At 41.4% G+C, this 25,262-nt stretch overlaps 1 long non-coding RNA gene and 1 other non-coding gene across 2 annotated transcripts in view; both read left to right on the top strand.

Annotated features, from left to right (window-relative positions):
* LOC124548091 overlaps positions 1 to 25,262 on the top strand; it is a 288,825-nt gene that overhangs the window by 5,875 nt on the left and 257,688 nt on the right. The window lies entirely within an intron of this gene.
* Trnaa-ugc lies at positions 4,751 to 4,824 on the top strand. Its single transcript has one exon. It is a non-coding gene; the product is annotated as a tRNA-Ala (tRNA).

Below are 25,262 nucleotides of genomic sequence, written 5' to 3'. Positions count from 1 at the left end.
GTGGCCTTTGTGTATCACAAATTTGAACGAAATCTGTGATTTGATATAAAATTTTAACTTCGTATTTTCACGTCCCTCAGTCCACAACCTCCTTTTACTCAGATACCTTGATATCCCAAGCTATAGCTCTTATAGATACCGGGATTTGAGTATGAAATAAAGAGACTTTGATCTCTGGTATCTTTTATGTACACTTGAAAACACGTATTAACAACGTGATGTATTTTACACTTCAATATATTATGTAGGTTCTTGTCTAACTCGTTTAGTGGACCAGTTTTCATGTCCGAGTAAAGCAAATGTTTACTATTTACAAGAATACTGTGCTTATTACTGGTAGATCCGTTTGAGAAAATCGTATTTTTCAGTCCCTTATGAGTGATGACAGAATTTACGTCGCGTACTACCTGCTTAAACCCAGCCCTAATATCTCCGCTGTTGTGTACCCCATTTCAGATAGCGACACAGAGTCCTCTCCATATTAGGAGATTTTCACGAAGTATTTTTACCGCCAAGTGTGACGTTGTAAAATCTCGTTAAAACTTTTGGAAAAATATAAAGAAAATTTTTCAACCTGAGCCGTACCAAGGTATCTGCTGACCTTGGAAGTTTTCGTCCAACGAACGGATCGTCATCACAACAGTCCCTTCACTCACTGCATCGGACATTAGAGACAGTACGAAAAAGTAACTGAGGACATTTGCACACTTTATGTTGTTTGGGTGTGGTACAGTCTCATTCTGTCAGGCAGTTGAAACGTATTGCGAATAATGGTACCCCTTAGAGAGATGGGAGCAAGGGACAGGAAGGGACACCAGGCGCACTCGCTATGTATGCCTGGGAGCGTCATTCAACATGTTGAAGAGGCTACTATGGTAGCCATTTAGGGAACAGGGTGCAGCCAAACGCAGATTGTGGCGAACGTAGGAGCCAACAATTCATGTCGCCTGGGCTCCGAGGTAATACCAAGATCATTCCAGCGACTGGCAGAGAAGATCAGCCTTGCGCATGGAGTTTCAACGAAGCTTACAGTTTATAGCATTGTTCCCAGAACCGATCCTGGCCCCCTGGTTCTGTTTCGAGTGGAGGGAATGAAGCAGAGTCTTCGAAGGCTCTGTGACAAGCTAGGCTGCGACTCCCTGGACTTGCGCCATTGTGTTCTGAACTACGGGATCCACCTAAATGGCTCAGGTGTGCACTACGTGACAGAGACCGCTACCGAGGTAGCTGACTGTGTGAGGGGGGCACACAAGGTTTTTCTATTCATTTCACATCATTTTCACATTTGGCGACTCTACATCTAGCTCTGATAAAGAAGGCCGTGGGAGACACAGAAGTATTGTCCCCACAGGCGAGAATACTAAAATCCCACTAGTTAACTGCCGAAGCATTCGCAGCGAAGTTCCAGAGTTTGAAGGGCTCCTGAAAAGCAGTTAAGGTCACATAGTACTAGTACAGAACGGTGGTTAAAATCTGAAGTTGATAGCAGTGAGATTTCTGGGGAAAATGTAAGTGTATATCGAAAGCATAGCCTGATGGGAAATGGAGGCAGTATATTTGTCGCAGTAGACAAGACTCTCAAATCCACCGAAACAGAAATTGAGGAAGTTGAATGCGATATTATTTGGATAAGATTCAGTACCAGGGGTGCACGTAACATGGTAACCGCATTCTGCTATCGACCATCAGATTCACCTTCTGAAGTAATCGAAAATTTTAGAGAAAACCTCAGTTCCATTGTACGTAAGTTATCAAAACATACTGTAATCATCGGTGGAGACTTTAATTATCCAACAATCAATTGGGAAAATTACAGTTTTGTTAGTGGTGGGCGTGAGAAGGCATACAGTGAAACATTACTAAATGCCTTCTCTGAAAACTACTTAGAACAGATGCTTCGTGACCCAGCTCATAATGGAAATATATTAGATCTAATGGCAACAAATAAACCTTATCTCTTCGAGGATGCTCACTCAAAACCAGTGTCTATGACTATGAGGCAGTCGTGGCAACAATGTTTACCAAAGTGCAAAGGGCAACTAAAACAACTAGAAAGATTTCTATGTTTAGTAATCTAGATAAAAAAACAATAGTGTCATACCTTCATGTCAACTGGAAACGTTTTGCACAGGACAGGAGCAAGTTGACTAACTATGGCTCAAGTTTACAAGAATAGTTGTAATTGACCATGCATTGGTTGGATACGCACCAAGTAGAACAGTTCATAATGGGAGGAACCCTCTACGGAATACAGTCATTGTAAAGAAGCTGTAAAGAAACAGGAACTGCTAAATAATAATTGTAAAACAAGGCATAGGGCTATAGATAGAGACATGCTGAATGAAACGAATTGGCTGCCAAGAGAACAATGAGTGAATCCTTCAAGTTTTGTAGCAGAACACTCTCAAATGATATTTCAGAAAACCCAAGGAAATTCTGGTCGCATGTAAAGGTTATTCGTTGCGTCAAACTTTGTGTCTAGTCACTACGGATTAGATAGGACTTGAAATAAAGGACAGCAAAACAAAAGCAGAAATGCTTAACTCTGTTTTCAAACGCTGTTTTACAAAGCAAAACTCGTCACAATACCCTCAATTTAGTTGTTGTAGCTCTAAAAAGACGAATGAAATAAGTGTTACTGTCAGTGGTGTTGAGAAACAGTTCAAAACTTTAAAACTAAACGAATCTCAAGGGCCCGATGGATTCTCTATCTCATTCTATACTGAATATGCGGCTGCGTCAGCCCTTCATTTAAGGATAAGCTCTAATTTAAATGACCAAAAAATAGCCAAAGTTTGGAATTTTTTTGAGACATTGCAAAGGCATACAAAGGATCTGTTTGGGTATTATGACTGATTGTACTTTGAACTTTATTTTAGATTTTCTAAACAAAAAAATTATGGACCCTGTAATTATTGTTTAGTCAGGGGCCTGTAAGTCTGAAGTACGCAGACTGCTTGCAGTGTAGCGCCTCAGCAATTATCTGAAAACAAAAATGGGGAAGATTAGTCGATACAACATTTATTAGAACTAATACCTAACCACTGTGAAATAACCTTAAATTTAACGATATGATGCTAACTCGAACCCAGATTTCGGTGTTTGGATTTTTTCACTCTTCATGGCTTTACAAAAAACAGTTAATATTAACAAATTCCATATATTTCAGGTATACCCGCCTAGCGAAAGTGTTTACTTTTTGGGGATCAAACGTAGAAATTAACAGAATGAAACGTTTCTATTTTATGCAGCCGCAATTTTGAAAAATCGTTTCTCGAAAAATACCTGTTTAAAGTTTAGGGAAAACCTTAACATGTATTATTTGTCCAATTTGCATAAAAACCGCTTTTTATAGTTATTTTTGATTTCGTTGTACAAAAACCATTTTCAAAATTCAAGTGGTTAACCCAATATGGAGGACCAAAATTATTTTTTGACCAATTTTGACCCCAAATTGACCAAGACAGAGTTTTCCTTACTGACGTTTAGTCTGCAATTCTAGGGCCGTATATCAGCCGTTCCTCTAACAGGAATTGTTCCTGGAGAGCAATGCCCTTCTTCTTTGGGAGAAAATCCGACCTGGCTAAGCTGGATATGCTGCGGTCGGCGGCCCGCACACGTTTTTCGTCACACTTTTCGGAGAATATGTTTGAATGCATACTACAATGTAAATAACTTTGTGAACGTGCGTCACGGCACGACAAGTTTTCTACCTGAGCGGAGCGTCTCCTGCTGGGAACATGCTCCGACGGCCGTGACACTGCTCCGAAGAGTGGGTTGTAGAAACCTTTGTAACGCACGAATTAAAATGCCTGTCAAAATACGCAATAAGAAATCGAATTTTCAATCACTTTGAATAAGAAGCTGGCCTTAACTATAATCTGTCGTAGATTCCTTGAACGAAAAACCGTGCCCAGTAGTTGGAAGAAAGCAAAAGTCAGACACGTTTACAAGAAGGATAGGAGAAATGATCCACAAAACTACCGTCCAGTATCCTTGACACTCATTTTTTGTAGAATCTTAGAACTTTTTCGGAGGTCAAGCATAATGAGAATCGTCGAATAAAAGACCTCCATGGCAACCAACATGGGTCTCAGAAACATCGGTAATGAGAAGCCTAAACCGCACTTTTCTCACATGGTATAGCTATTAATTAAAAAAAAGGCCAGTACCGTATCCACGCTTATTATCAAAAGCGCTGTTGTATGTTGTATGAGGCGAAAATTGTTACTGGATTGAGGGTTTCTTGGTAGGGAGTAAGCAGAATGTTATCTTGGATAGAGAACCATCAACATTTGTAAAAGTAACTTCGGTCGTGGCCCCCCAGGGAAGTGTGTTGGGACGCTCGCTGTCCTTTTTGTATATTAATAGCGGTGAGGACAATATTAATGGTAATCTCAGAATTTTAGTAGTTGATGTAGTCATCTGCAATGAAGTACTATGTCAAAGAAAGATGCATAAGTATTCAGTCTGATCTCGAAAGAACAGAATACGTATTCTGTTCTTTCGAGAACAGTTTCTGTCTTCATATATATAGTTAAAGGCTACCCAGCCATTGACCTTCGTCTGTGAGAATGCGCACAGGTTTCCCAAACTCTTACGGGAATCGCCAAAGCGTGCGCGAGTAATGAGTGAATGGGCAAATATCTATAAGGTATATTACATATGTAGAATTGCGGACAGTTGGGAATGTGAGTCCCACGGGAAGCGTGCATGGGATAAGTCCCTGCAGTCGCGCTATTCATCTGTGTCCTCGGTGGCTCAGATGGATAGAGCGTCTGCCATGCAAGCAGGAGATCCCGGGTTCGAGTCCCGGTCGGGGTACACATTTTCAGCTGTCCACATCGAGGTATATCAACAACACCTGTCGGCAGCTGAGGGTTTCAGTTATTCATTTATTCCAGGGAAAAGCTGCACGGTCATCAACAGTATTCTGTTCTTTCGAGAACAAGTACTGTCTTCATATATATAAAATAAACTAATGTAATTGTGTAGTCAAAAGTGGTCGGTACAACAATGTATATGATTCAGTGGAGTCTTTTAGATATATGGTTATGCAAGAAAGTAATACAGTAGAGACTCACCTTCTAGCTAGTTTGGATGCACGCGCTATTTTCTATTCTTTCATTGGCTACCTCTATAGGCATAACGAACTGTTTGAATTTTGACACAGTCCACAGTGCAGTTCTGTCCAGGTAAGCTATTAGTGAGTCCCAAATGGGAATACTTGAGTCGAGATTTCTAGTTCTGCATTTGATTTACTGGTAAAGTAAGAAACAAAGAAAAGCTCCGTAGTTTTAGCCTCAGACAGGCCAATTGGGACTGACGACCGACGCGTCATCCTCTGCCAGTGACGGCATATAGAGGTGGTATGAAGTAGAGTGGGGTTAGCACACCGCTCTTCCGCCGTTGTCTTCTTTGCAGACCTGGTAGCCGCTAATTCTCATTCCAGGAGTTCGCCAATCGGCAGTGCGACGCTTCGTCAACCCCGGTCCATCCCTCCCACCATGAAAAATTCCCTGTCAGCACTGGGAATTGAACCCGCGCCCTCCACCTGGGCCGGCAGTTGTGGCAGAGCGGTTCTAGGCACTTCAGTCCGGAACCGCACTGCTGCTACTGTCGCAGGTTCGAGTCCTGCCTCGGGCATGGATGTGTGTGATGTCCTTAGGTTAGTTAGGTATAAGTAGTTCTAAGTCTAGGGGACTGAAAACCTCAGATGTTAAGTCCCATAGTGCTCAGAGCCATTTTGAACCTCCATCTGGCGGCCAACTACGCTGACCCCTGAGCTCAGAAACGGACACAACTAAGGTAGACCTCCTGAAAACCTTGTGTTGACTCGAAGAGCAGGCGCAACGTATAATTTATCTGTTGGAGACGTTGTTGCCGACGCCTATCAAAAATTTGTTTGTGTGTCTGTTTGTGTGTATCTGTATGTCTACGCGTGTGGTGTTTGTGTGTAAACGAAGGAACCGGGATTAGAATTTGGCGTCCTGTCAACAGCGAGGTCATCAGAGACGAAGCACTAGAGTGTACTATGACAAAAGAAATCGGCCATCCCGGCATTGGCCCGGAGCGATTTGGGAAATCATCGAAAACCTACGAGAGCGTTCTAAGCAGTAATGGTTCAAATGGCTCTAAGCACTATGGGACTTAACATCAGTGGTCATCAGTCCCCTAGAACTTAGAACTACTTAAACCTAACCAACCAAAGGACATCACACACATCCATGCCCGAGGCAGGATTCGAACCTGCGACCGTAGCGGTAACGCGGTTCCAGACTGAAGCGCCTAGAACCGCACGGCCACACCGGCCGGCTCTAAGCAGTAATGCCTCCGAGTTCTTTATATGAAACTCTTAAAGCTTTTTTAAAAATAACAAACGTTATTAACGTTCTACATCTTTATTCTTCATCTCCACATATTTATTTCTCAATGTAGACACCGCGTCGACGAACAAATTTCCCCTAACGAGAGCCCAGTTTCCTGATACGGTCACTGAAGAATGTTTAAGTTTGTTGACAGCCACAACCTCACTTCTGCTTGCACAGCTTCATCACTGACAAAGTGAGTTCCACGAAGACATTCTTTAAGTTTCTGGAAACAGAGGAAAATCAGATGCTGCCATGTCGAGACTGTGAAGAGGATGATCGATGACACTAATCCGAAGACATCGGATTATTGCAGATGTCGCAGACCTTGTGTATGGTGTGCCCCTGTCATGCCGAAGGAGACGGTGTTCCATGGGTGGAAGAGTGCTTCGAATTCGAAACTCGATTACAGCACGCTGATTTTCGCGCATCGAAATAGTTACGTTACACAGCATCATGTCACGCGCAACAGTTCGGAACCCTCTAACGGCAGAGGACTGCAAAAATGTAGCCATGGAGAATAAAGTTGTAGAATGTTAAAAAAGGTTGGTTTATTTACATCAAGATTCCGGAGTTATTATCTTTCGGCACGCCCTCGTAATATTGATGGCCGGACATTAACTTAATCCTTCGTCCTCTTGGGGGAGGGGGAGATCGATATGATGCAGAAACGTTGCAATTCCTGCCGTTTTGTGGATAGTGAAAGGAAAATCCTAATGAGAGACCGTCAGGCCGATGACACCAATTGTGTTTTGAAGAGAGTTACTGATCGGTATTAGGTAACTTACGCAGTACCAACGTACTGAAAAATTTAATAGCGACATCTGATTTGTGCTCTTTTCGTTACTTTGAAACCAAATCCTCTCTTATAGCTGAGAGTGGTGTTCAGAGAAAAATGCTTGCAACCAGTTTTGAGCAATCTCTACAATGATAAACATCCACACGGAAGACGAAAGGAACACTAGGATCTATCTCACAGGCGAGATTCAGTATTTTATGTAAATGCCATAATATACAATGTGATGCGAAAAATTAACGCAAATACTAAGCAGTTCTCTCGTGGACGTTAGGAGGTGCTGCAATTAATTCAGTTCTGAATACACTCGCATCACGTTTTATTCGTTTTTTCGAAAATTTGTGCCACAGAATACTTGAAGTTTAAAAGCACTTTTTAGACGGCAGCTCTTTTAACATTCTTTTTACCGTCCCGTCTTGTTTTATACTGCCATTTGATTTTTTTGTATCTTTTTTGAGGTATTATGTGTTGTTTACCTTTTTTCTTGTGTAGAATTAATACATTTTCTGGTGAATCTAATCGTGGTGTAGCATCAACTGTTCCTCACATGTTGCAGTCGCATTATGATTATTATTGTTATTATTATTATTATTATTATTAGTAGTAGTAGTAGTAGTATACAAACCGTATAATTATCTCCAGGGCGTTAAACATATACATTTTTACACTTACATCAAGGTTCACAGCGGCTAGAAGGAACACTTAATGTACTGGCATTTTCTTCTACAGCAAAAGAATATTCTAATCGTCGAAGAAGAGCTAAACTGAACTGTTTAGGGAGCTAGTCGTTTATTATGCAAAATCACTACGGTACTAAATAATTGGCAGAGATGTCACTACAGACGAAAGGAAGGAGAAAGAATCAGATGCAGTGGCGAGACCCCCACTTTACAGCAGGTTACACAGTCTCCTTGGTTTTCGAAGTGTGATCCTCAATAGTATTAATACTTTTGCGTTTGTTTGCAACACTGGCGTATACGATAACGTTAACCTGCTTCCCAGATTTGCCCCTGCTGCACTACATTAAATTTGCATAAAAATTTCACTTACTGAGAAACTCATATTCAGATCTAACCAAAATTTCGAATGTTTGGAACAGCGAAGAGAGAACATTGCGAGCCAGGAAGTACGGTAGTTATTTATAAATGAGCAGTCGACTCTTATCTCGCTAAGTAATTAATTTCTCAAACAGCCGAAAAGTTCCAGGGGCTCGTAACGGTAATTATTTATAGCCAGGATTATCTCTCGGCTTACAATGTTGACGCTTGCAAAAATACACCTCAGCCGCTTGCTAGTGTAAACTTCCGTTATTTTCGCGTAATATGCGTTGTCGTTAATGTCCTAGCCTGGAGAATAATGCTAACGGAGTTTTCATGTCCTTTCGCACAAAATACGCGTTGGATAGGTAACTTGTGTTGTTAACTACGAGGTGTTTAGTCTGTTTATAACAATGTTCTTTGGCTTAAGTTTCTGCTGTGACTAGATTTTTCAACGAGGCCTACAATGAAACGTTACCGCAAAACAATCATTATGATTTTAAGCCTGTACATCTAAACACTAGCCTTCTCATTTGGAAAAGCTAGGCCTTGTAATGTGCTGATTAGTGTTTCAAACATAGGGAGACGTTACTGACATCTTCCCCTGAGAAAGGAGATGTTTGTCGTAAGGATTGTTGTAATAATACCCGAACTAATACATGTTAGAAGTAACTGTTGAATAAGTCGAATACCTAGTTATGCTCTTATGATGACCAGCACTTGTCAGTAGAAACTACAGATAAACTGTGATCTACTGGAACCCTGTCAGAAGATTGATATCTTTTCAGTGACCTATCGAGAAAGCACTATGACTTTTACTGGGGAAGGAGTGGTGTTTAACTCTATTCATCCATATTGTAACAAGTATTCTGCCTTTTTTCCAAATCATTTTAGCGTAACGTTGGCGTGCTTCTTAACTAAATGAGCTACGGCAAGACTTGAGACACTTAACTACTTGTATTTCGTTACAGACGGAAAATATTGGTGGGTAAGTCTTCAAAATATTGAGACAGAGGGAAGAAAGCCCTTTCATACATTTGCCTGTAAAAGGCAACCCGTCTACACCCAGCTCCACTTCAGTGTCCCTCTGTAGTTGTGGTGTGTGCGAACTTTGTTCAACACATCACTCCGTTCCATATACCAAGTGTAAAAAATTGTGTTACGGACATTTAGGAGAAACCAGGAAATAATAAGCGTACAGAAATGGCACTAACTTCGGAAAAAATAATTCTGCCTTTCTGCATGTGGAAACCAGCTCTGTCTTGTTGCAAGCAGCTGGACTGGAGTTTTACATTGTCTATATGTCTTATAAATACGTCCCCAGTCTGCAGAGAAAATCACTGGACTACTAATGTGCAATCAGACTGTTTTATGTACAAACAACAAAAATAATTATACTACTGCGCGGTCATTATCACTAGTCAATGTAATTGTCCGTCTTCATTGCTATTACTTTTATTGTGTAAGCTTTCTATAAAAAAATTGTGTATATGTGTGAATACTGAATATTCTGTTTTCAAAAACTTTCTCTTCGCCCAAAGTGTACTTTAGATATCGTGTTAAAATAGTGAGCAATACTGACAGTTCCCTGGCCGTGTGCTGGGCATGTGAACAGTGTCCTGAAGCAAAATCTTAAATGTAACGAAGTGCAGAATTTGAAATCATAAAAACGAATCTAATTAACTGCCAAATGAAACTAATTGTGTGCTCAATGGAAATTGTGTATCTGAAACGCAATACCGAAATAAATTCTGAAAGTTACGTGATATGAAATACACAATGTTTGGCTTGGAGTAACCACAAAAATTAATAATTGATCTCATGAGGAAAAAAAACAACTCAATGAAACTACCAACACTAATCACTGAAAATTTATCTGCTTGCTTAATACAACACCTGATAATTGTGACTATGTACTGTTTCTCTATAATTATACATGGTGAGATCTGCCCTGAGACAAAAGTGACTTACCTTTGGCTCAGCACGCTACTTTGTGTCTGATATACTTACGTTCTCGAAACCAAATACAAAACAGCAGATGCCGCAACTAAAGAAAAATAATCTATTCTTTTTTCTGTGTGTGGCGCAAATATTCAGAAATTTATCAAGAATGATGAATGTGGGTTTTACTTTAAAGATAATCGTTCTTGAAAAATTAAACTCCGATTATTGACAAAAAGCCTGTACAACATAAGACGACTCGAACGGCTGAGAAATTCTCTCATTACAAAAATTAGAGACACCTCAGCCAATTGCGTAGTTTGTGACATGATGAAAATAAAGAGATCAGACTAACATTTATCACAAATATTATTACTTATCTCAGGGACAAGGGTTTTCTTCAATTAATAGTTCTGACAAACAAACATCTTATTCTTGAGCGTGCATAGGCTACGTTTAAAATTCCTCCATAAACATCCATTATTAAAAGAAATGAAATAGTTTATAAAGAAGTTTTCATCTCCATTATAAAGTATTCCGAGTAGTTTCTCCCAGTTTTACGAATAACAGATCTCATTCTCTGAAAAAGTCAACTGCTCGCTACTGTGCCTCAAACAAGAATGTCCCGTTCTGAGGACTGACTGACTAGCAAGTGAACCACAGATAAAACTAAACACAGAGTCAACGATCTCATTCAGTACTCGTGCAGTGCGGTCATTCATCTTTGTCCCAGTACAACAAAGGTGAATTATTTACAATAGCAGAAAACATTTGAAAATCTTACAATTATTTATAAAGTACTCCTTGACCAGTTTCGGCCATCGCCATAAGCATAATTTGTCAGCTAAACAGAACAAATGTGAAGCGTCTACAGTAATTACATTAATACATCGTACAAAAACAGAATGAAGGCAGACTACACTGAAAAAACTCGATACATTGTATCTCGTCGATTATACGTACACATGTTCTGTGACTAGCGCTGCTTAGTGAGCCAGGCTGCCTTAAATAACACTCTGCGGCCTTTAGGCGGAGTTAAAAGCAGCAGACATTGTCAATGTTAATTACAAATAAAGCATACAGTTATTTCATAAAAGTAAAACGTGAAGAACTAGAGCTGTCCCACTGAAATTCACAATAAGATCTACAAATTGGGCAGATCTATTAAAATAATTAATAGGGCTTGTCACGTAAAAAATTCCAAGTTACGTCACGTATTAAGCATATAGTCAGTTCATAAAAATTAAGCTGTAAAAGTTACAATCGACAACTGTGTTGATAAAAGGTTTTAACCTACAGCTGTAATATTATGCAAGGTAGATCTATAAGGTAACTTTACCTTTATCAGACATGTAAGGATATATTTCAATATGTTAATTTTCGGAAGTTGGGGATACAAAACGTAAAGATTTTATATTACAATATATATAAAGATAGTAACCTGTTAACGTAGAAAGAACTATGGGCTTTGTTACTGTCGGTTTCTCGCGAGTCTTCCCGGCTTCTGCTACCGACTGTGACCGAAACGCGTTAAGGCCTTTTTTATTTTTATTTTTTTTAGTTTTTTAATAGAGGTAATTGCGATCAAGACGGACAATTACACTGACGGACTGTTACATACTACGAGTAGATACCAACGTCTTGATGGAGAATATGCTCTCGTGGGGACAACGGACAGTGACATGTTCATGTCAGTGACATGTTCATGTCAGAGAAACGGAAACCATCCTATCAGTGTCGCGCGGACCTTGACAAGACGCCTCTGACCGTGCGGCTACCCCACGCGGCGTTAACCAAGTACAGCGAATCCACGCTGCTGAGTGCTGTGCGGTGCTATATTTCTCATTCATCGCGCTGTACGTAACATTGTCTCAAAAACAGCAACAAAGTTAACAGAGTGTCGCAGTTGTTTGCAGTCATCATTCTGTTGGTAATGTGGTCGCGTATTGAAAGTTATATGGCGCTTGGATATCTCAAACACGATTCAAGGCAATCGTGCCGTACCACAAAAGCATCTCCCTGACATTTCTCACTTCAAAAATTCGTAAACACGCTAACTCCCTGGCGGTCTCAGCGACAGAACACAAAGAAAAGGACCCTTGTGGCACACCTTACTGGATGTCAAAAGATTTTGTTAACCGTCCATTTACTTGGACGCTGGTGGATATGTCAGTGATCATACTCCGAATGAGTTCTGTTACATATACTTACAGACCCACTTTCTCCATTATCCTCATTATGTATTCGTCGTCGACAAGATCAAAGGCATTATGGAAGTCTCTAATTCGTTCGTTCAATGGTTCAGTGGCTCTGAGCACTATGGGACTCAACTGCTGAGGTCATTAGTCCCCTAGAACTTAGAACTAATTAAACCTAACTAACCTAAGGACATCACAAACATCCATGCCCGAGGCAGGATTCGAACCTGCGACCGTAGCGGTCTTGCGGTTCCAGACTGCAGTGCCTTTAACCGCACGGCCACTTCGGCCGGCCTAATTCGTTCGTCACAGTCTCTAATTTACCATATATCACTAATTTCAGAAACAGTTGGCATTATAGTCATTCCAAGAATATATTTTTAAACGTTGGGGAAATCCTGCTGTAATGTCCCTGGCGACAATTTTGTAGTCAAAATTTTTGCAGTGTAATAGACGACAGATTTTCGAAATTTTTCAGTCTGCTCTTCTTTTCAGTGAAAACTTCCGGGCTGAGAGGCCGTGGTCGTGGTCGATGAATAAAATTTTGACAAATACCAATCAACTGGTAAAACAATCTTCTCTTTCTTCGGATGATAAAAAACAGCTTTGCAAAACGGAACCTTATCCCCCCAGACTATATGGACTTCCAAAGGTACATAAACCACAGGTACCGATGCGGCCGATTGTGAGTGCTATAGGATCTCCAACACAAGAGGTGGCCAGATATCTCGCCTGCTTGCTGCAACCACACATCGGCAGAACGGACAGTTACATTAAAAACTCGACGCATTTTATTGAAAACTGAGGGAGATTAACGTCAGTCCAAGTGATATTCTTGTGAGCTTCGAAGTAGTGTCATTGTTTACCATGGTGCCTGTAAACGAAGCTATTTCATATATAACAGATATTGCTTTATTTAAACACTGCCTGACGACAACTTATTTCCAGGACAACAACGAGTTTCACGAACAGATCGAAGGGTGGCGATGGGAATCCCTCTCAGCCCAGCTGTTGCCAATTTATTTATGGAGATCTTCGAACAGCGAGCGCTGCAGACTGCCAGTAAAAAGCCTGCTAAATGGTACCGCTATGTTGATGACACATTTGTATTGTGGACTCACGGTGAAGAAGAGTTGGATGTCTTCTTGGTGCATCTGAACAGCATTAACCCGAAGATACAGTTTACGATGAAGAAAGAGAGCAACGGTCAACTCAGTTTCCTGGGTGTGTCGGTAATTAAACGGGTGGATGGGACGCTGGGCCGCAGGGTATATAGAAAAAACACTCACACGGATCGTTACCTCCACAAGGAATCAAACCATCATCCTAGGCAAAAAAGAGGTGTCATGAAAACTGTGGTGGACAGAGCCAACAAAATCTGTTAGCCGGCTTACTTGCAAGATGAATTAAATGACTTACTGTCAACCTGCACAAAAAACAGATATACCAGCAAGGAAATTGATGGAGCCCTCCGTCAAATAAGAAGAGAAGTCAGAAGTCAAGAGCAACAACGGTCACCTACTAGAAAAGTTTTCCTGCCGTTCATCAATAAAGTCACGGACTGTATCGGGAAGGTTCTGGCCAGGTATGGGATCGAAACAATCTTCAGACCCACCAAGAACATTAAGGAATATTTAAGAACTGCAAAAGACGCCCGACACCCCCTAGTAACACCTGGGGTATACAAAATTCCATGCAGTTGTGGACAAGTATATATTGGAACAACGAAAGCAAGTGTAAACATTCGCTTAGCGGAACAAAAAAGAAACTGTCGCTTGGGTCACATCGAAAAATCGGCCGTAACTGAGCATGTTTTTCGAGATGGGAACCACGAAATTAAATTTAATGAGACAAGCCTTCTAGCACGAACATACCATTATTATGCGCGCATGTATAGAGAAGCAATAGAAATTCGCAAACACTATAATAATTTTAATAGAAAAGAGGAAGTTTTAAAGTTGGACAAAATATGGATGTCGATGTTGCGCCAGCAGAATGACAATCGATTACTCTTAATCGAGAATGATGACGCCTTCCAAGAATAGGCATACCGTCGTCATCACGTGACGAATGGTGTTGCCCTCTATGTGCTATATAAATGCAAGAGTACCTGGAGCCTCAGTGGCAGTAGCCGGATGACCTCAGAAGATGTCTCCTGCAGATGGAGACGAAACTTTAGGTGGAAATTTTATACATCGACCACGGCCTCTCAGCCCAGAACTTTAAACTAAAGACAACACCGGCCGTGAAAGCCTACATTGTATGACTGCTCCTCTTTGTTTCGCGGACAACTTTGCTCTGTTTAATCTCGTCAGACACAATCTCGCCATGAATTATGTGATTTAACACGGCGCTAAAAGTTGTCCCAATAACATCCCAGAATTTGTCGTAAAACTATTCAGGAATCTCATCCGGTCCTGAAGCTTTGCGGGGGTGATTTAAAAATGAATTAAATACTTCATCCATGCCAAAATCAGTCATAAATTATCTATTATCGTCTTCATTGATTTTTCTGTTCAACGGCTGTGTGGCTTCAGCTATCAAATCTTCATCGGTGTGGATCATAGAGTAGAGGTTCTAGTAATGTTGTATTTCATTCACCATCTCTTTTCGTGGGTGAGTGTGTTCCCATTCTCTGTTTGCAGCTCGTCTAGAAATTTGCGTTTGCTGTTAGTTTGATGTTTGATGGGATGTTAATGGACAGTTTCTTGGCTTCTACTGCAGATCTTGCTTTGGTTTCGATCTTCACGGTTTCATTTGGATGGTAATGAGTTTCACTTCAATTTTCCTTAACTGTTGCATTTACTCTTTTGTAAGGTCGAGTTCACATACAGATCTCTAAGGACGGTGAAATAAGATTCCGTGGTTTCCTTTACTTCATTGATTTTATGCTTTCCATGTATAATTAGGTTTTCCACGATCAGAGAGTCTTTGCGAGTAATATGTAGTCGTTTAAAAAGTACAAAGAGCCAACTCGCCGGCATTGTCCGAGACTCGAGCGAGTTCTCAGGTAGTCGAGCTGTGAGAGTCTGGAGCTCTCTGTGGACAGAAACCGCAAGCTTTCGAGAGCAGCACGCCGTAGCTTTCAGATACGCAAAACTAGCCCGGCACTGTCGCTAGAAGCTGCGAGTACTCGGTGAGTGCCTAGCGACCACACTGCGCCTAAGATTTGTGCCGTATTTCACAGTTTCTACGCTATCATATGATGGTAAAATATTTTGCCGTACCCATGCACACATTAAATGAAAGTGACCATGAAAATGTGTCTTTTTAGCCGTATTTTGTGTCCGTGGTATGTTTCTGAGTGAAGAAATTGCTCGTTTAACCTCCTACATGAACAGCAGGAGTAATTGGCTCATTTAGAAAGTTCTAGACTTAAATAATGCAACGCACAAAGAACATAGACACATTATATTGAATTAATAAAAGAAAAAAAGAACTAACACTTAGAGGACTGGATCCTGTCTTAGTATGACTGAAAGGCTGTCTCGTCATCCATTGCGCCACGTGGACACCGCAGACAAGTGCTCTGTAAACGTGTATCGGCTTGTCGGGACAGGTGAAACTTCTGTTACTATGAACACACTAGGTGAAGAGAATGTCAGCGATGTGTCTGCAAAAAAGCGATGAAGAAAGCTACTCAGGATGTTCTACATTCAGTTAGTTTTTACGAGGAAAGGTCATCGTTATCGAATTTACAGATACTAGACTATAGGAACCGAGATATGAAGCAAAGTTTGTTGGGTGAAATGGCTACAGCTTTTAACACCTCCGAAGAAGAAATTTACTAAAATATCCACAGTTTAAGGAATCAGGCAAAGTAATTTGATAACATAGAATAACAAGTGAATTTATGTTTGACAGTAATGGTTCCGGTACTCGGACAATTGCCATAATTTTTATAACGTGGCATTTATTGAATATGTTATTAAAGCTGGTGCTGAAGAACAGGCCTTCAGGAATTTGCTAGTGGTTCCTTAAGTCAATAGAGGTAGAAATGCTCAAATAAATGTATCGGATATTAAGACGTTACTTTACCAAATATTAAAAGAATAAACTGCTTGATGCTAGAAATCATAGTGTCACAAATAGTCTGTCTTTAACACTAATGGATTTACAGATAATTGTTTCTTGCTTAGCAATTTTTGGTCTAATTATAAGGAGGATTTCTTCAATCACTATCGCTCTCATGCTCATAAAATCTCGATTTTGTAGTGGAGCTTCCATCACAAGCTTTGCAGTGTGATTCTTGCATGCTCTAAAATCATCCCGCTGCTAATCCACTCCCTCATCCAACGCGACCCACGGCTGTTTCCGTTTCGTCTTTGCCGCAAAGAGTATTAAAAGTGAAGCTGCATCCCAGCAGTCTTCCATCCACAACCCCTTGCTTCATGTGCGGAACTACGACTGGAAAATCTCGCGGAGTGTGATCTCTCAGCTCCCACAGACTCTTTCATACTGCTATGTGGAAATGCTTCTGACATCTTCTCTCGCAAGACTCTCACCCACTTACAGAGAGAACTCGCAAGTAACCATCAGACGGCAACTATCAGCAAAAATTCACCCCTAGTGTGAACTATTGTGCGAGTACTGCCTGAAAGTACCAAAACGTATGAGACCAAAAATCTCTCACATATATCCCAGCCCTCAGACAAGTTCGTAAGTGTCTTTTAGCAGTTCTGTTCCACCAGCGACTTTTGAAGTGAAATTGTCGAGTGAACTTAAGGCAGTTGATTCATATTGTTCTGACATCGTCACGCAAGTCTTTGCCATCTAGATAGGAGACTTAAAATACATTGGCTTCTATGCCTTTTTACGGGCTGCTTGTCTAGGTTTAACATTACAGATCACGCACAGTGATCTGAAAATGGAGAATAGGTGACAACAGTACTCAGCACTCATTGACAAAATTGTTGTTTATCTACATTCTATCAATCCAGCTAGCCGAAGTCAACAGCAGGAAAGTATATTTCACAGATCCACATTCCCACGCATCCTTGAGTCATAAACGCTTCACTGCGATGTATAATTCCCTACAGTTGTTGATATTTTGCCTCTGGTCTTTCAGGTGAAATGCACAGCTAAAGTCGTCTCCTATAAGGAGATTAGGCAGGTTTGTCTGAGAAGATGGATTATTTGATCTTTAATGAGAGCAACTCGATTCGCCTTTTTGCTACTGCCTGGCAGGGCGTAAATGTTAAAAAGGCTGGCTTAAATCTTGTTCGCGATTGCCTTCCCGGAACCTACACGGTCCACTCACATTAAAGTGACCACCGCCTACATTCGACATCAAAGTGAGATAACCATTCACAGATGGCCGGTGGCGGCACTAGCAGAGGAGAGGGGGGGGAGGGAGGGGGGAGGGGGGAGGAAATTTGTGGTAGGCTCTTATGGGACCCAAAGTGCTGAGGTCATCGGTCCCTAAGCTTACACACTACTTACTATAGCTTCAACTAACTTACGCTAAGGACGACGCACACACACCCATGCCCGAAGGAGGACTCGAACCTCCGACGGGGGGAAGAAGGGGGGCCGTGGCAAGACGCCTCAGACCGCTCGGTTAGCCCGCACGGCGGCGGAGGGGAGGTGAGTGAGGGAGGAGGGGCAGAAACAGCGCAGTCGCAGAATTACATTGGCTTTTGGGCCAAGAGCGGAAGCATTTCTGAAAGAGCTAAGTTTGGCAACTGGCGTGCAGGATACCAGACATGGAAAATTGGCGCTATCCAAAACGGCATCCGAGGCAAATGTGGTGCACCACATAGGGGTGAACGACAGTTGCGGAGATGCGTGCGGGCGAATAGACGCTCGATTTTTGAGCAACTGACAGCCCGGGTGAAACAGGGAGCTACCATCAAAGTTTCCTCAGCGACCGTTTAGCGAAAGTTGCTGCGTATGGGTCTCCTGGTTCACGCACCGATACTGACTGCTGTTTATCACTATGAAGGCTGGGATTTGTACGCCAATACTACAACTGTACGACCACTGAGTGGTGACACACTGCCTTCTCAGATGAATCACGTCTTATGCTCCATCGGACAGATGGCCATGGCCGTGTATGCCCCGAAACGTTTGAATTCAAACACCTTGCAACACCCGTCGGAATGATCCAAGCCAGAAAAGGGAACGTTATGGTCTGGGGAATGTTTTCATTTCCCGGGTGAAATGAAATGTCGTGTTGCTAGGGCTTCCCGTCGAGTAGACTTGTTGCCTGGTGCAAGTCTTTTGAGTTGATGCCACTTCGGCGACTTGTGCGTCGATGGGGATGAGATGATGATGATGATGATGATGATGATGATGAAGACAACACCCAGTCCCTGAGAGGAGAAAATCTCCGATCCAGCCGGGAATCGAACCCGGGCCCCTTAGCACCGTATCCTGTTGCGCTGACCACTCAGCTATCGAGGCGAACATTTCCTGGGTTATTTCGTCATTCTGGAGGGCACACTGTATCAACACAAGTATGTATCTTCTCCTGGGGACCATGCGCGTCCCTGTAAGCAGTTTGTTTTCCCTCAGCACAATGGCATCTACCAGTAGGACAACGTAACGTGCCCCATTGTCCGTAGTCTACGTGCGTGGTACTAAGAGCACAAGGCTGAGTTTGCTGTACTGCCCTGGTCACCAAACTCACTGGATTTAGACCCAGTCGAGTGTCTGTGGGACCATCCCGATCCGGCTGTATACACCATGAATCCCGAGTCGAAAAACCCAGTACAACTGACCACGCCACTGTAGTCGGTATGGCTTCACATCCCTGTTTGTATCTTCCAGAACCTCACAGAGTCCGTCTCTTTCTGCACGTCTTTCAGCAATGCGCGCTGCAAAAGGTTGTTATTCAGGTAATCACATTAACGTGACTGGACACTGTAGTTATTAAATGTCTGTAATTGGGGTTCTTTCATTCACAAGCATGCCCGTGGATGTGTTTTTGTCGAGTGCGAAGCTTAAGATTATTTGAAAGCCACGTACATTTGATTTTATGTGAGTCACTTCTTATAAGAGTATAATGTCTGCTTCAGACTCATATATGAATTACTGTAGTGCAGCTGTTTTTGAATCAGACGTGATTCGATTAACGTTCAGATTGCGAACAGTGTATGCCTGCGACATTATTTAATTAACTTGTTTTGCATTAAGTCGGACTATTTCAGGTCTTCGGGACTACTCCACTTACGTGTCTCTCGCAGTGTCGGATTCGTGAGTGTCGTTATCCTTTGATTTCGGTGTTTTATTCAAATATTTTATGACACTTCTGTGGGTTGTGCTTTCGTACGACTTCTTGCACTGACGCTACCTAGTTCTAAATGTGTACATGACGGGAGGGCCGATATGACGGCCTTGTCCTGTTCAACATGTGTGACGTCACTTGTATACAAACAGGTGGCTTTTCTTTCAGGTTGTCTATATTTTCGATGTGACTGTCACTGTCCTCCTGTTTGTGTACACCAGCTGTCCTGTTCGGAATGTTGTCGCTCGTAGGCTGACCCGAGGATGTTTGTGTGTTGTCACTAGATTCCGTGGCGTGTTTGTTTTCCTCGCTCGCGTGGCCCCAGGTTCGATGCCCTGTGAAACCTGGCGGCGGGTGGAGCGAGCGGAAGGCAAGGCCGCGACCCGGAGTCAGTGTCAACTGTTTTATTTTATACTGCTTCACCCGCAGGTTCTTTAGTGTAATTTTTACACGACTGTCCCGTTTCGAAAATGTCTCGTCGGAATTGTTCCCGTCGTACGTTCGTCGTCTCTTAGTAGCTGTCACTTAAGCAACGGTTTTAGGTATAGGTTGTTCCACGCCGGATCTTTGTCGTGTAACAAGTAAGATTTTTGCTCGATTCCATAGGGACTTAGTAGAACATCATCAGGTGATTGATTTTCACAGTTTTGACGAAGGTGAGCGCTTTCATTGGGTGTAGAGCACGTAAAGACTTGAACTACACATGATAAACATATCCTGCATTCTGCACGCATAATATGTGACGGAATATTGGCTTTTTTCTGCATTTCTACAGCCAGCACGCCGCTGAAAACTTGCACCTTTGTTGATTGAACGAGCGTTCATTTCTAATGTTTTTAACTTCAGCCTACTTGAATAATACGTCTTTAAGATAGCAATTTTTGACTTCAGGTGGGAGATGAAAGACACAAACAACTTAATAATCAACATCTGCGCTGCCAGTAGAGACAGTACTTACAGTTCCGTCGCTATGATGTAATTCAGTTCCGCCTACGTGTTTCATCCGTAGGCGGTCCAACAACACAGGATTCAGCAATTTTATGAAACGGCTTAATGTTCTGTGTCGTAATAAGCCGTGTGAACTTCATCGTTTGTGATTCCTATGACATACACTGCCCAGTCGTTTACTTCAGTGGTTATTCAGCATGTGTAAGATCGTCGAATCAAATTGCAGGGTATTTTTCCTGGGCACCATGACATAAGCCTACATTCTGCTACTTAATCCCAGGGATTGATAGGGAATAAACATTCAGTAGTATGGTAGCCAGGCAAAGACTCTCATACACCGACAGAAAAAAACGTAAACGAAGATGATACAACATTTGTCACCAACACTAGATGCCGGACTACACAGCTCATCTGCACAATGCTACTCCTCAAGGGGAACCATCCACAAGCTCTCAAGAAATGTGCTAAAACTGGTGTGTTGAGTAGAACCGGAAATTGCAGATGTTAAAATGTTACAAATGAGCACAGAGATGTATCTGATAAAATATCTCTTACTATAAGAAGTAAGAAAAAAAGCTAAATTTTTCGGGCTGTCGGAGGAGGATTAGCAAATAACACATATCTAAAATTCTCCTTATCATCAAACTTTCACACCTGGTATTTGTCGTTTATAAGTCTCGAAGTCGGCCGGCCGGTGTGGCCGAGCGGTTCTAGGCGCTACAGTCTGGAACCCCGCGACCGCTACGGTCGCAGGTTCGAATCCTGCCTCGGGCATGGATGTGTGTGATGTCCTTAGGTTAGGTAGGTTTAAGCAGTTCTAGGTTCTAGGGGACTGATGGCCTCAGCAGTTAAGTCCCATAGTGCTCAGAGCCATTTGAACCATTTTTTGTAATACGTTCAAGAAGTCTTAACAAGACAGCAGTAGCAAAATTCAAAACTTTCATAATCGACGGCGCGATCTCCGATGGTACAATGAGTGGAAAACGACGTCTGGGTCACCATTTTTTAGTTAATGATGACTGGCTCTCATCTCACTAGCAGATAATCTTCAGATCTAATGCTGCAAGATGTAGAGTGTCAGCTCTGGTAACTTGTACCTTGCATCACTGGATCTGAGGATTGTGTGCTAGTCAAACTGAACTGGTCATGATTAATAAAAAATACAGTGATCGTGACCGTGTTTTCCATTCAAAACGCAAAATGTTTTGTTATTTTCAGGTGGCAAGTTGTAATAAGTTGCTAGCAGCGCAAGATAATTGATAGCGTCTATTGAGACGGAAAAATAGAAAAGAACCTACCGAAAATCGTACGTGAAGCGCTGAAACATGGGCGGCTGATACGAAATACAATAAAACATAAACTGTCCTCTATAAGGTAGAAAACCCCAATTTTTCTTAATGATACGGATAAGAGGGCAATAAAGTGAATTGTTACCTTTTTTGGACAGACTACGGCTACGGAAACGACTGCTCAGCTTAGTATGCGTCAGCGAAAACTAACAGGAAAAACATATACAAAACATTCGTGGCTGACCCTCTCGAAGTCGTAAACTGGATTCCACGGCTACGGAGTATGGGAAAACAAACCGTCTCTAATGGGAACTGTCGATGAATATAAAAACGATTATTAAATGTTTCATTAATTGTAATAATTTTTTGAACTGTATTATGTGTAACAGGGTACGCTACCGTGAAAGATATGTCAGTACCCATTAGACTCGTAAAGTTTCTCGTGTCACTACACTCGTAGTCCGATTAACAAATGGTTATTGGAACAGCACACGGAGAGACTGATTTATTCAGTGTCAAGAAAAGCACACGAAGAGGTTACGAGCTTTACTACAGATCAGCAGTGCATGGAGAAAGTTCAGGTGAAAGCCGTACTGTGAACAAGAAAATTGAACACAATATTATAGATATTGAAGAAATCTCATACGGATAAGCAAAGCTCGTTTTAAACACAAAACACAAAAATTAGGCAAGTATTCACATAAATCTATTCATATTCTGATGATGTAGTAGAACTTATTTACAGAACCTGGTAAATGACAGACATCCTCAGTTTCAAAATGACAGTAGGAGATTTTAAAAGCAAAAGTTGAACAATAATTAAAGAAATGTTCTTTAACTGGAAACATAGGATAAGATGTCAGAAATGACAGAACTAACACGTTAGTAGCATTTTCCGAAACGAACAACGTGTTTCTCCTTAATGCATTCATCCTGGAAAAGAAAAACACACGAGACATACACCTGGCATGGGCGAATGGGAACCAAAAATGAAACTTACTTCTTTTTATACGATTTGACGATCCTAAATTACTTCAAATGGTAATAGAAACTTGTAAAACTGTGGAAGAAGGTAAGATTGAATCAATATATGCTCATATGTAAGACGGTAGGAATGTTTAATTTACGTAAAGCGTAGTACTATTTGTAAGTCGTACAGCTGGAGACTGGTCAAAAACACATCACTGTTCATTTGTTAACAAGGTAGGTGAGGCAAAAGCCGTATTTCCTCACTCTTCATTTTTTAGATGAGTGTCGGGACTTTCTAGTGCTACGATATGCTGGCACATCGTTACCAAATATTATCTTAACTTTGGGGTTCAACAAACAGTGTAAAGAATATCAAATATGATGTTAGAACCTGAACTCAGTCCCAAAAAACATGGCAGAATATGCTTCTTTTAAGGCTAGAGGAATAAAATATTTTTACTGGATACTTATGTGTCGGCCACTACGCTCATAGAAAATGAAAAACTATTTTAAAAAAAGATTTACGGAATACTTGTCGTATCTACTACGCGTCTCAACTATAATTTTAAATTTATAATAAGGAGCATTGACATCCCGCTCCAGTGGCAGGTTGGCTGTCCAAAAGCTTTCAGTGGCACAAAAATTTGATTTTCATTATTTCGCAAGATTTATTACCGATTTTAAAATTCTCTGATAATCTACTCATTAAGTGGTTTAATCTTTCATTAAAGGTTTAATGCAATAAGACAAGTATTACAGTCATAAGCTGTGCAAATATTTTGAGACAGATTGTTGGATATAGGTTCCACCTTTCATGCAAAAACACTATTTTTTCTTGTTACCCAAACATGTTTCGACACCTCTGTGTCATCATCAGTGGGTTTTGTTTATTGAAAGCTGTAAAAAGTGATCTAACTGCTCTAACAAAGTTAGGGGTAAAGACAGTTCTTGTTCGTTTTTGTTCTTACTGTGATTACACATTATATGGACCATATATATGGTGCCCTGCACTGATAGCTTGTCATCCGCAAACGATCTATCACAGCAGGACATGTGGGGTCTTGCCCACTCGTCGCTTATAGCTTGCCTAAGGATGCTGCGTTCTCGGAATGCTATACATCTATTCAAGCAAATAACATTAACAGTTTTATTTCAATAAAGCATATTGACAATATTTAACTTGTATTGACAATGGCGTCGCAAGCGATAGCCGACATGCAACATAAATCAGAGTCCTTTGCTACATACAGAGTTCATGCAAGTTTTACACAGAGTATGTGGATCACTTATAACTGCTATCGTAGCACTCTCTGCTAGGCCGCGCTAATACCCTGCAAATACTGTCCGAATACTGAGCCGATACTGAGCGGCTGAGGCCGGCAAGAGTAGCGCTTATATTCTCCTCTTGTAGAGGCCGCTCCTGTCGTGGTGTGGGCATAATCAGTGCATCATTGACCGACCTCGTTTCACCGCCTTCTCTTCTCTTGCGTTCTCCATCTTCGTTCCGTCGCTTGTGGTTACGCTACAACATAAAACAACCATATAATGTAAAATCACCCTAAGAACAAATACGAACTTAAATTGGCTTTAGGCCTCATTTTGTCACATCAGTTCGAAACTAAAATATGTTCACTTTTTTCAATTTTCAGTAAACAAAATCCACTGAAGATCGCACAGAGGTGCCGAAATATGTTTGGGTAACAAGAAAAAACAGTATCTTTGCATAAAAGGTGGAACCTATATGGAACAATTTTAACTGCAAAGACGGAAAAAACAAGAGCTGCAAATCCAAAGGATGGACATCCTTAGGCAGCTTATCTCACGGTGCACATTTACCCAGACTGTATTTATCCAGTGCTTGAGAATGAGAGCGCTTAGTGAATTCCAACAAACATTATATTTAGTTTCAAACAATTACGAAGCTTATTTGTGGCTGACCCTCCCCCCCTCCCCCACACACAAAATAATGACAGGAAAAAGTTTACCGCCGCGCGTGATTAGCCGAGCGGTCTAGGGCGCTGCAGTCATGGACTGTGCGGCTGGTCCCGGCGGAGGTTCGAGTCTTCGAGTCCTCCCTTGGGCATGGGTGTGTGTGTGTGTGTGTGTGTGTGTGTGTGTGTGTGTGTGTGTGTGTTTGCCCTTAGGATAATTTAGGTTAAGTAGTGTGTAAGCTTAGGGACTGATGACCTTAGCAATTAAGTCCCATGTGACTTTACAAACACTGAGATGAGTGAAAGATTAGCTTTTGCTTGAAACGGAGAGTCAATTACCAGCGTAATACTCATCCATTGCTTGATAATGAGAGCAGTTAGCGACTTTCAACATACTCTAAACACAACTTAAAAATTTTTTCTAAACGTTTCCACGTTTACATGCTTAACGTACAATATTTAACACATTAACTCGTTTGTAAATCAATCCCAACTTTGAAGCTCGTTTTGTACATGGGAGTTCTACCGATTTATTTATATATATGAACCATTACGCT

The sequence above is a fragment of the Schistocerca americana genome, chromosome 1 (assembly GCF_021461395.2).
Source record: "Schistocerca americana isolate TAMUIC-IGC-003095 chromosome 1, iqSchAmer2.1, whole genome shotgun sequence".
Lineage (NCBI taxonomy): Eukaryota > Metazoa > Arthropoda > Insecta > Orthoptera > Acrididae > Schistocerca > Schistocerca americana.
This window is presented reverse-complemented; position numbering and strand designations above follow the sequence as displayed.